Source organism: Ambystoma mexicanum, chromosome 1q (assembly GCF_040938575.1).
Source record: "Ambystoma mexicanum isolate Mex_15411 chromosome 1q, UKY_AmexF1_1, whole genome shotgun sequence".
NCBI classification, from domain to species: domain Eukaryota; kingdom Metazoa; phylum Chordata; class Amphibia; order Caudata; family Ambystomatidae; genus Ambystoma; species Ambystoma mexicanum.
This window is the reverse complement of record NC_090922.1, coordinates 332,546,706-332,561,208: the sequence shown is the minus strand read 5'-3', so window position 1 is coordinate 332,561,208 and position 14,503 is coordinate 332,546,706. Positions and strand designations below refer to the sequence as shown.

At 43.2% G+C, this 14,503-nt stretch overlaps 1 protein-coding gene across 6 annotated transcripts in view; it reads left to right on the top strand.

Annotated features, from left to right (window-relative positions):
* Positions 1 to 3,460: 3,460 nt before the first annotated feature.
* LOC138527909 (E3 SUMO-protein ligase KIAA1586-like) overlaps positions 3,461 to 14,503 on the top strand; it is a 712,359-nt gene continuing 701,316 nt past the window's right edge. For 4 of the 6 annotated variants that reach the window (XR_011284094.1, XM_069639290.1, XM_069639282.1 and 1 more), the window contains exon 1: positions 3,461 to 3,585. The gene's annotated coding sequence lies outside the window, so the exon portion shown is untranslated. Of the gene's footprint in view, positions 3,586 to 3,773; positions 3,882 to 3,982; positions 4,089 to 4,181; positions 4,303 to 4,471; positions 4,884 to 14,503 lie in introns of those variants that run through there. The other 2 variants (XR_011284089.1, XR_011284092.1) reach the window with 2 other exon arrangements.

Here is a 14,503-nt window from a genome sequence, read left to right as displayed (position 1 = left end):
ATGTTTGTCGGGCGCTGGAGTTTTCCACCTCAGTAGATTCTTTAACCCCATCTATGGCTCCAACCATCTTTCGGGGTGGCTTAGCCGGGCAGTTATGAAGGAAATGACCAGACTGGCCACAGTACAAGCATAACTGCTCTTGTCGTCTTCTGTTTCGTTCTGCCTTGGTGAGTGGGCCTCGGATTAAGCCCAGTTGCATAGGTTCAGGATGTGTTTATCTACAGTTTATCTACAATTGCAGTTGCCCCAGCGATGCAGTTTTGGATATGGCCCTGGTTCTTGGAACAGTTGGAGAGTCTGTATTGCCTTCAGAGCAGGTGACATGACAATTTGTCAGAGGATGTGCAAAAACCCAACCATTTTCATACAGCGACTTTGCAGTTGCGTTTAAGGAAGACTAGGTCGGAATCATACCAACTACTGCACTTAAAGGTAGGTTTCATGCAGATCCACATGGCAGGGGCAAGGATATCCAGAGTTTTGGAGATGGAGAGGGGGAGGTTAGCAGGGGAAGGGTCAGTGTGAGAGTCAGTGGCAGGAGTGGGCAGAGGAATGAAGTAGCATTCATTGGTGGAATGACAGAGAAGGAGGCTGGCAGTGAAGGCAGAGGCTTAGCCAGGTATCCAAGAAGCTCCATATAGGAGGAGACAAGAGCATGGTCAGACCAGTAGAGAAGGGTAGTGAGATGGTTAGAAAAGGAGATACCATCAGTGATGAGCACATCCAGGATGTGCCTGGCTGAGTGGGTTAGACCGGGGGGAAGAATGGTGAGGGAAAGATAGTTGCAAAGGTTGTGGAAGGATTTAGTGGCTGAATCAGATGAGTCTAGGTGAATATTAAAGTCTCCAAGGAGGAGAAGCTTAGAGGTAGTGGTCAGAAGAGAAAAGGTGAGATTGGCCCACTCCGAGAGGAAGAGGGGGATCAGCCAAGGGGTCCTATAGATGGCAGCAAGAGTGAGCGAGAGGGAAGGGGAGACACAAAACATACAAACAAGACATTCAAAGGAGGAGTAGGATCCAGTGGGTATGACAGAATCAGAGACCCATTCAGGGAAGGCAAGGGCCACTCCACCGCCAGACCTGTTAGATCTGGGCTTGGAGAGGATCTTGTAGCCCTCAGGAAGGAGAGTGTCAAAAGCAGTGACAAAGCTGGCTTTGAAACATGTCTCAGTGAGAGCAAGGATGTCAAGGTCAAAGTCTTAGTGGAGGTGACAGATGTCAGAGGAGTGTTTGTCAGCAGAGCGAGAAGTGAGTGTAGATAAAGATTAAGTAAAAGAGAAAATGTATTCAAATGTGACAAAGAATCAAGGAAAGGCCTATCATCCTAATTGCATATTTGTTGCTGATGTACAATTCCTTGTGTCCAAATCATTGGAATCATCATCCGTCAGATTTAAGTGTGACAAATATTGAATCACCGCTACATTAGTTTTCTGACGTTGACAGTTAAATATGGCCTCCCATAATTCTTCTGACGTTAAAATACAATAGCTTGAAAAATATCATAAAAAATACTTTTCTCACATTTAACAGTGCTGGGCATTCAAATAACAAGTGCCTGATGGATTCCCGCTTGTCTCGATTGGCACAAAATCTACATCTGTTTTCTTCTTGACTTAATAGATGCCGCCTGGCTAATACATTTTTCTTTGCCCATAAATCAAGTCAAAATCAAAGATATTGATTCCTCAAAAAAGTACTGGGAAATTTAGTCAAATATGCTTCAAGCTGTTTAAGCTTTTTATACAAGAAAATATTCTCACTGAACAATATTAATTGTTCATATTTAGTTTTGGTATTTATCCAATCTTGCCAAAAGGATTTCATTTTAGCTGCTTCTGGATTATTTAGCAATAAATCTTGAGAAATATCAAATTTGTTTATGTATTCTTGAATGCTTTAACGCCAAATTCGCATTTTCAAGTTATTGGACTGCAACACATATGCATATATGGTGTTTATCAGGCATTTATTTTTGTTGCTCAACAAATATTTTCTATAGGTTGACAGTAATTTCCACATATACTTAGCATTCAACGAAGAGAGGCCTAATTCATGCCTGATGCACACATTGATGTGTACATTGGAAAGTTTAAAACTGTTTTCCTGTACTTTCCCTCAATGCGTGTCCAAGAATTCTCTGGGTACCACAATCTAGTTTCAGCGCCATATAATAATATCGCAGTCACCTTTTGATTGTAGAATGCTACTGCCAGCTTTAGAGTACATTTCCCTTATTTAGATTGAATTATGCGTATCTGCGATATGGCCGTTTTTAGTTTGAGATGAAGATCTTGAATGTAAGGAAGATCTGTGGGATGATTGCTGATGATTAAACCTAAGTATTAAAATTCATTAACGATTTGTATTGGTTGTTTTTGCAATTACCAAATACAACAGCCTTTGGATAGGCTTTTATTATGCCCCTCAATTATAATTTTACACTTTGCCTGGTTGAGTGTGAGAAAATTACTTTCAGCACAGTCATCCAAATGGGTTAAAAGGGTCTGCAATCCCCTGGACGTCTTTGCCAATAAGACAAGATCATCAGCGTAGAACATCAAGGGGATGCCTACCGTACCCAGTCTGGGAGGATCTGAGATTACTTTCAGAAAATTATGACGCATATCTGCTGTAAAGAAATTAAAAAGGGCAGAAGCGAGCAAACACCCTTGTTTCAAACCTCTATAAATCGTGATGGGTGATGAAAGGTTTCCATCAAAAGTTAATCTGATCTGAATAGTAGTGCCAGAGTGAAATTGTTTGATCCAATAGATTAAATATAAAGGACAGGATGCTAAACACAGTTTTTCAAGCAAAAGTTCTCTCAACACTGAATCGAATGCTGCTTGGAAGTAGATAAACTACATATAAAATGGCTGCTTAGTATGACGTCCGTGTGTTTTTATGGCTTGAAGAGTGTGCAAATTAACTGCAGTCCTAATACCTGTCGTAAAACCTGACCCCTTAATACAGTTTTTGGCACTTATTGCCTATCCTTTTTTGGCTATGCGTGGTTTTCAATTGTTAAAACCGCATCTAGCAATTGTTTTAGGTAATTTATCTCAGAATAACAATTAGGTGTACTCACGACATCTAAAGCCTAGGGACATATCATCCATGTATCCATGTACATATTTTTGCACTTTTGAAATAATTTTCATGTACGGTGCTTCTTTACATGTGCAACCTTTATGATAGGTTGTCCTTTAATGCCTCTGTTTTCATTATTTCACTCGCATTGAGGCATACCATTTTGTCTATGTGAGTCCGCAGTCCCCTGTACAGGACACTCCCATTTGTTTGGGTGTGTTATTAGTGACCTATCAGGACCTGCCGTGTCAGGCACCTCATACAGGAAGGGTGCGTCACGCTCTACCAATGAGATGCGCTTTAGCTTTAGCACCCACCCTGTGACCAATCAGGACCAGGAACGTCACAGCTCCAACCCTTCACTTCCGGAGAGGGGTCACAATTAAACTATTCTTTTGCAGCTGTAGTACACACTCTATGTAAGGCTCCCGTGCGAATCGGATGTTCACGGCTGCAGCACTCTTCACACAACTTGATTCCCTGATCACTAAGGGTAAGTGTTTCGATTTCTACAGCCGGCTTGCAGTAGATCCCAATACTTCCGGCAGTTTAACATATTCATTTGCACATGCTTTACTTGGGCAACATGCAATCGGCACCCTGCATTTTATTACGTCTTTTCATCACGTACATCATTTCTTTTCATTTATTCCCTTACACAATGGGTCTTATCTCTATTAGGTAAGCATTTCCAATCGTTTATGGAACATTTTTATGTTGCTCTTTCGGGCTCTGAAATTCGAAAGGAGTTTCCACCCATCCGAGTTTATCCTACTAACGAAATTAACAGTAAGCAAATAAAATGTTCTTCTTTCTTTTCTTAATTTGCTACCTATGAGGCCATTAAACTGTAGCTTTAAAGCCTATTCCACCATCATTATTTTTACCAGCTGGAATTTCGCCAGCAGCACTCTTTCAAGTCAGATCCCAGTTGATGTACCCATTGTCTTAGGACCCGATTCTACCACGGACACCTTGGCAACCTCCTTTACCAAGGTAGGCACACGCCTGCACCCTTTGTTACATTTAATTTAGCTGAGAGCTTTAGAGCTTTAGTCTTTACTAATTTTTATAAATTTGGATCTTCAGGTTCCATTGATGAGTGTTGGCCCTTGGTCATTCACGTGACATTTGCGCCGGGATGGGCACTGGGGTGACTTCAACACCTTGTAATTCTGCCAAGAAGAATCCCCCCCTATATTGATTTTGGGTAAGGTTCCCCTTCTGACAGATTAATTCAGTAGTCATCATTTAACTTTGTTTATAGCCTCTGTTTAGGCACCATGACAATTTAGGACAATCTATTGAGAATCATACAGAAAACCCATATGTTAATTATTATTTTTTGGTATTTTTTTGTTTGTCTGCTTCCCTTGCAGGGATTACTACTTCTCACGTTTGCCCTGAGGAAGGCGTTGTTTTCTGACATCAACGGCCTAACAGGTGGCCCCGCCGAAACGTAATTCTGGTCTCTCTTTGTTGGAACTTTAACCCTTTCAAACCAGATTTTTATGAGATCATTTTTCTTTTTAACATGAAGTAATGTGAAAAGTTTACGTTGGCAGACCTGTTTTAGTGTATTTATACTTTTGCACAAATGTACTTCTTTCACTCATTAATTATTTTTTGTCAAAATCTAAATATTCTATTTGTGTCTCATTTAACTATTTAAATTAAGGTGCTCCAACTTTCTTTATGCACCTGGTTGTCACCATTGTAATTGAATGACAAATTGTGACTATGGTTTTATTATGCTCCCTTTTTCTTTGTTAAATAAATCTTTTTTCATAACATTGGCTTTACATTCTGTGAGATTCCCTTAGACTGTCCTTAGATGTCATTAAGAAAAATGTGAGGATATCTTTGATACCATGACCATGAATCATGCAAATTAAGACTTTAGTCTACTAATTGAATGTTTCACAGCTTTTGTATCTTTTTGTTTGAATATTTGAGACCCCCTCATTAGCTGTACCACTAATTGGGGCAACCCCCTATTTTTGTAATTGTCCTAATACCTGTCGTAAAACCAGTCTGGTTTGGCTCAGAATGGTTTGTTGTTGCTAAACATTTAGAAATGTCTCTGAATAGGAGTTTGGCAAATAATTTGCCCGAAGCGTCCAATAGGGCGAATGGTCTGTAATTTTGCGGTACACAGCAATCGCCCTTTTTATAAATTGGAATAATGATAGATTTTATCCACAATTGTGGAATCTGTCTCAAATCAATAGCTTGAATAAATATTTTTATCATGATTTTGGCCCATGCAATTGGATGTTTCTTGATCATGAAGTTGGAGAGTCCGTCCTGCCCGGGGGCTGCGACAAACTCAGTTTCTTGATAAACATCATGATGTCATCCATATCAAAATCAATATTAATTGAACCATGCCAAGGCAAGTCGCAAGTGTCACCTATGAAGGGGGAAGCATATAAAGTTTGATAATAGTCATTCCATATTTCTTCTGGAACAGCATTGATTTGAATACCCATTTGAAAAGATCCAAATGTGCTATTCAATAAGCCCCAAATTAGTGCAGATTTTTTGGATTGCGAGGGCATATAGCATGGATTCTGCATCTTTCTGATAAGTTAGATATTTTTTTTCTTTTATCCAATTGTGATATTGTCATTTGAGAGATCTCAATCTGTCAGTTTTAGATCCACCAGCCAGAAATACATCTAGCTGCTTGACAATCTGCTTTAAACTTAGCCTTCCTTCTAACAAGGTCTGGATTGTATGAATGTAAATGTGTAGCAGTTTTTGTCTTACCTACTTTGGATTTTGTTTGAAATATTTGAAGTGCTGCTACATACGATTCATCGACTATGTTTAGAGCTGGATATAGATGATGGCTAGAAAGAGACATCATGGGGTCGAGGGCAGGTAGGGTATGAGACGACCAACTGATTCTATTTTTCTTCTGGGAGGTAGAGAGATCAAAAATGGATGCTTTGAAACACTATTTGCTTCCTGTATAAGCACCCAACAAGTGAGCAATAAATTAATAAATAAATGTGGTCAAGGAAGGACCTGACGAAGCTCATTTTAAGCGTCTCGATGCAAGGAACAAAACTCAAAGTCCCTAAGAGACCTTGAAAACCATGTTCCAATGCCCTACAATGCAGTGTTGCTGAAATATTGGCACTGCACCATGCCAAGTGAGGTGACAGTTTGGGAGACTGCACAGAAGGTCCCAGTATGCTGCAGCACGCCAACTCTTGTTCCCCTCCATGTCTGCTCCGGGGCATGTCAGCCTGCCACATGTGCCCATTCTCAGTTCAGTTTACTTCAGTGTGCAAAGCACATCAAGGGATAAGCGACTCGGAAGAGTGACCTACAGTATGATTGATTTTCAACAATTGATGGGAGTGCTCTCATGTCTCTCTACAGAACCAGTGCTGAGTATGGGTACTTTTTGCTAGTGATACATATAGCTGGGCATGCACGGCAATACCTTGCAATGGTATGAGTAACTGTTGTTTTCATTTCAATACCTGGTAATTGTGTTCGTAATTGGACTTTTGATGGCAGTACTAGAAGTGGTTGTGCTTGTATGGTAGGTCCTGGCAATGCTGTGAAATGCTCGGCTTTTCATGTTAATATTTGTTAGGGTTTATAGGGTTTATATTTCCTTTGAGTTTTTCCACACACCTTTTTAGTTTTGGCTGTTAGCGGGTGCTCAGTGCCACCTAGAAGCAGACATTATATTATTGGAGTAAAGCTAGAGGGGAGATGGGCTGTGTGGCGTGACACACAGACTGTGGATGTTGCTTGGTTATTTATCCACCCATTGACCACTATGGCCATGCTAATTCCTATGCCAAAAACACACCCTGCTGAGATCTCTTTGAGTTGGTTCTATCATGCAGTGTTAACAAACTTGGTGTTTAATAGGACTTGCCAGTGTCTTTCTAAGCAGTTGTCTGAGAGTTAATTGCTTATATGCCACTGTAAATGAACTTCTTGTTTACACACCAGTATGCCTTAACCAAGTGTGCCTTCGGCCACTTGATTAAAAGCAATATGTGTGTTCTTGCATCTGCTCCTCACACTATTTTATTGTATTTATCTATGTATTTATATTGAATTTATTTATTTATATATACAGGGAGGAACAGTGCTCTTTTGATCACAAAAGTGCGTACAATAGATAAGAAATCAGATTTGACAGGAAGCAGGTAGCTTCTTACAGTGGGGTGAATTCGAGTGACATTCCGACCAGGTTGTGGGGGGGGAGTAAAGTCAACATTCACTGGGGACAATACATGGGTGGACATACACAGATTAAGGGCAACCAACATTAGACGTTGTTAAGTGCAGGTAGGTGGTATGGCCACCTGTGTTAGGGATGCGAACATGATGGAAGTGCTACAGTTGAGGCAGTAGAAAATGAGGGACAGAGGCAGGGCATAGGGGATGGGAAAATGTTAGGGGTTGTCAAAGTGGCAGAGCAGAAATTACATGAAGGCTTGTAGAGTAGGATAGATACAGTGGTGCCTTTCCACAGATACATTTGTGAACCAGGAGAAGACACTTCAATCTGGCCCTGTTTTACATCGTCAGCCATCCAGGCTGGTGACCGTATGTGGAAGATGGTGTGAAGTGAGAGTTCAAGGAGAGTCCTTTTAATCTTGTTGAGAGGACAGAAAGCATAGTTGGGAAAACCAAGGAGGATGCTGGCACAGTATTTCAGTTTAGAGAATACAAATGTGGTTGACAGTTGCTTGGGGGTGTTGAAAGAAAGGAGGTACCTTATTCTCCTAATATTTAGGAGGTGGAGGTGAGTGGCCATGGCAGTTTTGTAAAGAAGGTGTGAGATGGGTCATAGGTGACCCAAGGTTTCTAGCTGAAGAAGAGTAAGGGACCGTCTCAGGTGGAAACTGGATAGGCAGGGGAAGAGATGAGAGAGCATTTGGCAGGGAAAGGGAGCACCTCTGTTTTGGTTGAGTTTAACATCAGAGAGTGCAAAGCCATCCAATATTTAATGTCAGAGGGACAGTTTGAAATTTTGATAGAGAGATCAGAGGAGAGTTTGCAAAAAGAGAAGATGATTTGGGCGTGTTCTTCAAAGACTTGAAAGGAGGATATTAGTGGCCTACGAGTAGAGTGTAAAGGGGAAGGGCACAAGACAGCATTGTGGAACACCAACAGTTAGAGTGTTCTATTTGCCCACCTTTTTTGCTTATTATTATTTGCATATGCACTATGCCTCTCAAATTTGGACCTTTATGACTTTTTCGTTTGTCATTCACATTATTTGTTGGGTGTGTTTCATTACCATCTGAATATGGATATGTGCACTGTCTATATGACTGCCTTTTGTTCCTTATTATTTGGATACGTATTATGCCTCTCAAATTTTGACCTTTGTGATTTTTTTCACAACATTTATGGCCTACTATTATTGCATGTCTATGTTACGCTCACCTGGGTCCCACAGAGGCGTCGATCTGAACTGGACAGCTGCGGTCTCCACCAATGTGACGCTTAGGGACGAGATGACGGACTGACTGTCCCACCTAACTTCGTTTGCTTGGCCCGTAGGAATATTCTTCTGCAAATGGAGAAAGGGAATTAACCACCCGTGGAGTTCAGTGTAAATCCCCCCACACCCGCTGTTCTCCCCACTGATCACATTTGATGTCCCCTCTTATAGTCTCACCTAATGGTTTGAAAAGATGAGCTCTCCATCCTGCATTGAGTGCAGGGGCGCGTAGATAACCAGTTGCTTCACTGGCTCGAAGGAATTGGTGAGTTCCAGAACAATATTGACTCTGAGATTCCTGGCAAGATGCCGTAAGAATGTAGTTCGTAAGAGTTCAAATGCCTGACTTTCACTCTTGTCCTATTGCTTGCAGGTTGCAGCTTGACCCTAGTGAAGAGTTCCTCGTGGCAACTGGTAATATTCTGGTAAGGATTTGTATTATCCAACACAGTTCGATAAAATAATGTCAATTTGTAACCTGTTGCTTTCTCCCTTATTCAGGCGCTGAGAGAAAGTATGAAGTCTCGGGGAATAATGCCTCCAGTGGTAAAATCAGGTAAGTCTATTGTGGTGAGGAGAGTTCCCCTTGTTAGTCCCTTTGTTTCACCTTGCTGTCTTTTTGTTTCCCCTTAGGAGTTGGGGTTCGGTGAAGATGCAGTGGAAGCTGCTCCGACCCGTGAAGAGGAATAGTACCCCCGGTGGTAAAATCAGGTAAGTCTATGGGGGGGTAACTAATATTCCTCTGTGTATTCCCTTGGCTCACCTTGCTGTTCTTGTCTTCTCCTTAGGTGCCGGAGTGCAGCGGGAACATGCAGGAGGATGCAGTGGAATGTGAAGATGCTGCAAAGGCCGGTGAGTTCAGCGTGGCGCTACAGCAGGCGAGGCAACGCACATAAAATAGATTCTTTCTTCCAGCTTGAAGGCGCGATGGATCGGGAATTCAGGTAAGGATCAAAGGTATTGCTCTTGTTCTAACCTTTTCTCCTTCTTTCTCCCTTTTTCTAGGAGCTCCAAACTCGAGGCGGGCGTGGCAGAAGACTAGATGCAGACTTGCAGGCACGGTGAGCGTTACGCTGCTGGATGCAGAATAACGCAAAGCGTGTGCTGCTCTTTGGGCGTGGTTTAAATAGCCTCCAAAGTAGTCCCAGGTAAATATTCCTCCCCAGCCCCACCTGAGTGAAAAAGTAGTCCCTAAATAAAGTAGTCCCTTCCAAGCCTTTTTTGGCTCGGAGCTCTTGCAGCATGGTCTGCATCAGGTAAGTTTGCAGCATGGTCTGCATCAGGTAAGTTTTAATCTATGAGCCTGGCGCCTATGGCACCAGGACTGACTCTCCATGTGAGCCTGGTGCCATAGGCACCAGGACTGCACCCAAATAGCCCCTAGCAGGGGTTGTTGGGCTTGCTTGGGATAACTTAATGCCTGCTTCCGGGGTTGCTGGACTTGGTCTGGGTCCCCAGGGGTAGGCATCATGACTGCACCCCCCCAAGGCCGCTCCTAAAGTCGTTCTTCCCTGTGGTTTCAGTTTGTCTGGGAAATTCCGGTGGAATTTCTTTCACCAATCGGGGTGCATGAACATGGTTACTAGGTTCCCATGACCTTTCCTGTGGTCTGTAACCTTTCCAGTCGGTTAAATAAAAAAGTTTTGACTTTATCAGCTTGGAGTCCAGGATGTTCTTAACTTCAAATTTGGGTTCTCTGTCTAGAAGGATGGGGTCTGGTGGCATGGTTAGTCTTGTCCCTGGTTGCACCGGCTTCAAAAGTGACACATGAAAGACGGGGTGAATTCTCATATTAGCAGGTAAGTCCAACTTGACAGCCACCGGGTTGATAATGGCCTTAATAGAGTAAGGTCCCAAATTTCTGGGGTTAAAGGTCCGTGTTCCCTTTAGAGGTATATGTTTAGTGGCTAACCATACTTGGTCCCCTATCTGGTATTGTGGAGTATCACTTCTATGCCGATCAGTATCTTTCTTGTATTTTTCTTTCGCCTGTTTTAAATGTGTAGTTGCTTCCTTAAAGACTTGTGTAATGGTAGCGTGCAGATGGTTCACTGCGGGCATTTCTAAGTGTTGGGGTGAGTCAATGTCTGAGGTTCGAGGATGGTGCCCATATAAGGTATAAAATGGGCTTTGTCCAGTTCCAGAGTGTACTGAATTATTGTATGCATATTCGGCGATCCAAAGAATGTCTTTCCAATTACTCTGTCTGATGTAACATACAACGCAGGTATGGTTCGAGAGTCTGGTTGGTCCTCTTCGCTTGACCATCAGTCTGGGGGTGGTGACTGGGCGAAAACCTCACATCGATTTCGCCAATTGACAGCATTTTTTCCAAAAATGTGAAATGAATTGACTGCCGCGGTCAAAGACCAATACGGACGGAAATCTGTGTATGCGAATAATGTTTTCGAGGAACTCCTTGGCCAGGATTGAAGCTGAAGGTAATCCCTTTAAAGGAATAAAGTGGGCCATCTTTGAAAAAAGATCCACAATAACTAGAATGGTGTTAAATCCATTGCATGGGGGTAGATCAGTAATAAAGTCTAACGATAAGGTGTGCCATGGTGTAGGCGGAATGTCTAAAGGTTGTAAGAATCCAGCTGTTTTTTTTCTTTTGACTTTTGTTTTGGGCGCAAATGCCACAAGACATCACAAATGATTTAATATCCTTTACGCCAGGTGGGCCACCAGAATTGTCTTTTAATTTTAGCTTCGGTTTTTGCAATACCTGGGTGCCCCTCTATTAGGGTATCATGATAACGGGAAATGACTAGCTCTTGTAGTTCCTTGTGTGGCAGAAACAGCCGCCCTTGGTAATAAGGCAGATCATTGGTGACAGAGTAGTCCGGGCCTTTCTTTACCCAGTCCTGCAGGGCTGTAGGATCAAAGAGTTGCTGGATCTTTACCTGAATGTCCTCTAGTGTCTGTAGAGTAGTCATGCCAAGAATCCTTTGTTCGGAAATTATAGGTACTAGTTCTGGGTTCACTTCTGCCTCTCCCATCCCTAAGCAGGATAAGGCGTCTGCCTTACCATTCTCACAACCTGGTCGATAGGTTATCACGAAATCGAACTCGGCAAAGAACAATGCCCATCGGAGTTGACGTGACGATTGGGCCTTGGCTGTCATTAAATACTGTAAATTCCGGTGATCGATGATCACAGTGATGGTATGCCTGGCACCGAGAAGCTAGTGCCGCCAAGCCTTGAAGGCGGATTTAATGGCTAATAACTCCTTGTCGGTAACCGCATAGTTTAACTCGGGTGCCGAGAACTTTCTGGACCAAAATGCTACTGGGTGAAGCTGGCCAGTTTCAGGTTCCTTTTGAGACAGGACAGCTCCCATGTCTAGACTGGATGCATCAGTTTCCACTATGTATGGAAGTTCAGGGTGCGGGTGCTTTAATTCAGGTGCAGACGTGAATTTCACTTTCAGCTCTTGAAAGGCATTTTCAGCTTCTTCAGTCCACATAAAGCGTTTATTTTTTCGTAAGAGTGCTGTGATGGGATGTACAACATGTGAAAAATCTGGGATGAATCTGCGGTAGAAAATGGCAAAGCCGAGCATGCTTTGTACTCCTTTAACTGAACTTGGTGATGGCCACTTAAGGATTTCGTCCACCTTTCGTGAGTCCATTCGGACTCCCTTTTGGGTCCGGATAAACCCAAGGAATTCAACTTCTGTGGCATGAAAAACGCATTTTTCCAGCTTTGCATATAGTTCATGCTGGCGCAATTTCTCAAGGACTGCTCGGACGTGCTTCACATGGTCAGATTCTGAAGAGGAGTATACTAGAATATCATCGATATATACGACAACACAAACGTCAATGAGTTCACGAAGGACATCGTTCATGAAGTATTGGAAGGCTGCTGGTGCATTGCACAACCTGAAAGGCATCGCCTGGTATTCGAATAACCCATACTTAGTGCGGAAAGCAGTCTTCCATTCGTCGCCCTCTTTTACACGTACCAGATGGTATGCCCCCCGTAGATCTAATTTAGTGTATATGCAAGCGTCCTTCACTTGGTCTAATAGTTCAGGGATCAGAGGCAATGGGTATCGGTTCTTAAGTTATCTGGTTCAATGCGCGGTAGTCTATGCACGTTCTGAGGTCACCTTCCTTTTTGGGCACGAAGAACAAAGCTGAAGATGCAGGGGACTTGGATGGGCGAATAAAGTCATTGGCAAGGTACTGGTCTAAGTATTGTCGTAGGTGAAGGTTCTCTGATTCCGTAAGGGAATAGATCCTGCTACAAAGGGGTTGTGCACCGGGTATAAGATCGATTTGACAATCGTACTATCTGTGAGGAGGTAAGGTGTTTGCCTGTTCTTTTTGGAAGACATCCTGGAATTCTTGGTATTCAGGAGGTAGTTGCATGACTGCTGTGGTTACTGTAGCCAGGCCTGCGTTCAGATTTTTCTTTGGGTAACAGGTTTGTGCACAATCCGGGAAGGTTATTCTCTTCTCTCGCCAATCAATACAAGGATTATGTGTTTCCAACCAAGGTATCCCCAGTATTATTTGGAACTGTGGGGCTTTGATTAGATCAAACACAATAGTCTCTAGATGCCCATCCTGACCCAATAGTGTCATCTCTGCGGTGGAATGAGTTACAGGCCCAGAGGCAATTTCAGTTCCATCGACTGTGGTGATGACATCTGAGGTGGTTTTTCAGCAGAGAGGTAGATTCATCCTGGAAGCCAATTTGTAGTCCACATAGTTTCCTATGGCCCCGGTATCAATGTATGCCTTTACTGCGTGCATACGCGATGGCTGCCCTGGATCTACGAGGACCATTGATATCATGAAATGCAAGGTCTGAGTATCCTTCTTCAAGCTCAGCAAGCGGACCGCTACGCTTGTCGGGCGTGGTCGTTTCCCGAGTCTGACTCCATATGGCTTTTATCAGCAGCTCCTACCACCTTCTTGGGTGGTTTTACAGGGCAATCCCATAGAAAATGCCCAGAAGTTACACAATTGCATTTGCCGTCTCCTTTCTCTTTCCTTCTGGCTTAAGGGTCCTTTAACCCCTCCAATTTGCATGGGTTCTGAAGCATCTGCTCCTTTGGGGTTAGCGTGGGTTTTGACCAACACCCGATTCTCAAACTTGGCTCGATCATCCTTTCTGTTCTGAAGTCTGTTATCTAACTGGACCACTAAGTCTATATATTCGGCGCAGTCTTGAGGTGGGTTCACGACTTGAGCCAAGACATCCTTGAGTTCTCCTCGAAGCCCTCGATGAAATAACGTGATTCTTTTTACCTCAGGCCATCCAGTTTCCACTATCAACCTATTGAAGGTCGTGATGTAGGATAGAAGGTCCTGGTGACCCTGTCGTAGGGACAAAAGTTAGTTATCCAGGGCCTGTCCTTGGGAGTCCCGGGCAAATAGTCTTTCCATGCTTGTTTGAAAGCCCTGAAAATCCCGAAGAATTGGGTCATCCTGAGTAACAAGTGGAATCGACCAATCAGCTGCACTGCCGCTGAGATATGACAATACAAAGGCTACCTTGACTTGATCGTTTGGGAAGGCTCCAGGTCTGCATAAAAAGTGCAAGCGGCATTGGTTCATAAACACTGCAAATCATTTGGGATCTCCGGCAAAGCGTTCGGGTGGAGCTAATGGAATATTTCCTGGTAGGTTTATTTGCACAGGAGCTGGATTTCCCCCGGAACCAGGTAGGGGTGCTTGTCCAGCCTGGTTTTGCAATAGTTGCCTAGCAAGGTCATCAGTACGCTCCTTTGACAAAATCATTTCTCTCCCAAGAGCATTGGTTTCTTGGCAGGCGGTATGCACTTCAGCCCTCAGTTCCCCTAGTAATTGGCCCAATTGGTCAGTTTCTGAGGTATCCATAACGCCCGGGTGGGAATTTGTAGGCAGGCTTTGCGTTCTGTTACGCTCACCTGGCTCTGACAGAGGC